Source organism: Helianthus annuus, chromosome 15, assembly GCF_002127325.2.
Source record: "Helianthus annuus cultivar XRQ/B chromosome 15, HanXRQr2.0-SUNRISE, whole genome shotgun sequence".
Classification (NCBI taxonomy): Eukaryota; Viridiplantae; Streptophyta; class Magnoliopsida; order Asterales; family Asteraceae; genus Helianthus; species Helianthus annuus.
The window spans coordinates 104,420,796-104,423,147 of record NC_035447.2 but is presented as its reverse complement, the minus strand read 5'-3'; positions in this window follow the sequence as shown (position 1 = coordinate 104,423,147).

Below are 2,352 nucleotides of genomic sequence, written 5' to 3'. Positions count from 1 at the left end.
CCAAAGATCTCTTAGTTTCGCCTCACAGGCCTTAGTGTTCCAAGAAGGGCATTGAAAGCCCAAGGCCATTGCCTCATAGGCCATTTTCAGTCTGGCATGAAGAAGGGATATGACAACAGAATTCTTGAGGCTCTCCTGGTATGAAGCCATAGCCTGCTCGTGTTGAACTTGGGCGACGTTGAACCTGGCCTGAGCTTCATGGGTGACCTTTTGGATGGCAGACTGCTGTTCTTGGGCCATTGCCTTGTAATTGGCTTCGAAGTGTTCTGATTTAGCGGTGGCAATCGCTGCTTGGTCTCCAATAGTGGCTTCGGCCTTTTTCAGCTGGCTTTCAAGCATGACATTCGAGCCACATGCATCCTCATAAAGGAACACCAGGCGTTCAAGACCCTGCAAGGTAAGGAAATAAGTATCAACCTAAATGAACATTTATAATCAGCATATGGTGCAGGATACAGGTCACAAATACGAACCTGGTTAAGGAAGCATGTCATGAATTTGCTGGATTCCGTAAACCCATGGTTCTCAAATGGGAATACGTGGGGTGTAGCGGGATGCTCTTCTTCCTTTCTCTTCCGCCAGCCGGATGCCCGAGTCCTGGATGCTGGAGGAGCTTTTGGAGCGCTAGTAGTCTTCGAGCTGGTTGGCTTGGGTGTGACAGACGACGTCGGGTTGGATTCTTGCTTGACAGGTGCGAGGCTAGAGTAACTATCCAACTCGTCGAGTTGGAAGCCTTCGAGGTTGATAACCAGCACTGCATAAGGGAAGATACGTTTAGACTTGTTATACCTTTAAAATATAATCGGTTTAATAAATAAAAATAATTTCTGAAAATATGCTTACCAGGCATGTCGGAACTTGATCTTTGAATTGAGCTTGTGAGTGGCAGGGTAAAGGTCCTTTCACTTTCTGGAAGCTTGTAGATTTCTTTTATTCTTACTTTCGATTCGGCGCTTGGGGGAGCTAAGTCCTTGAAGTTTGCTGCAAAAAATACACATATCGGGATATCCGTTCAGGATGTAGTCTTGGAATATGATTGGGGATATTCCTAAAACCCTAAATCCTACCAGAAGTTAACCATCTCTTAGGAAGGTCAAAACCCCTGTCGATGGAGTCCTTTTTTACAAAAAAAGAATTTTCTTGTCCATTTATCCTCGTTCTTGGTAGCCTTAAGAATGAGAGGATCATTGGAGATAGAAAATAGAAGGAACCGGCTGGAACCATGGGATCTTAAACGATAGGCCATCAGAAGATCTTCGATGCACAAGTCGGGCAGGTGACGAGCCTTAATCTGCTCCAAGGTGACTAATACGCGCCAAACCATGGGCATGGTTTGGGCGAAGTTAAGGCCAGTCAGCTCGAAGTATCGAGATATGAAGGGTGAAAACGGATATTAAAGACCAATGGAGAAAGGATAAGCAAAAAAGCATACCCACTCGTCGGAACAAAAATCCGATCGGACCTCTTGGTCGAATGGGCGGAAAATTGTCCCGGCGGGAAAGGCACCGGAAGCTCGTAAAGTCGCGATATCGGCATTATCGAATGAACACACCTCTCTTGAGGGTTCCTTAAGCAGGTTTTGTTTGTGAAAGGGGGGAGCGGAATCCGCCATTTGGGATCTAGTGCGGGTAGCCATGGAGGATCACAACTAGAGAACAAGTGATTCAAACAAGGAAGAGAGAGAGAGAAAATACCTGACATTCGCTTGAAGATAGAAATGATCATAATGCGAGATGTTTCACCTAATTATAGGCTAAATACCGGGTTGGAAGTTGCACCAATGTCACTTCAATCGTCGTTTCATTTTAGTTGCCTCGGATAATGAGATAAAGTTTTAAAATATATCAGTTGGATTGGTATACCAACAGATATATTTTGGGGACAATTGTTTTGGGCCATTTTCTGAATGTATATCCTGACTAATATTCTGATTTTAATTGCTTATTTATGATCAGGATACCAGATCAGGATATTGGTAACATCCTGATGCGATATCCTGGTAATGACTGATTTAACCGCGTGCAGATTAGGAGGTGCAAGTCTCTAACGGTCAAGTGGACCTCTTCTCCTTAAGACGTGCAGAAGTGGACTACAACGTTCACTTGAGGAATACTCGAAGCATCCCGGTTTAATAGGATAGTTAGTTGTTTTCGTTTAACTATAAATAGATTGATCGGCATCAGATTAACACACTCTCTTTCGCACACTTTGCTCTCTAGCTACTAGCAATCACTACACACAAACACTTGTACTCAGATTACGTTGTAACACTTAGTTGATCCGCATCATATCCTGCACTGTATCCTGACATTTGAAGTAATAGAAGAACAAGGCAGCTGCGATTGTCAGCTC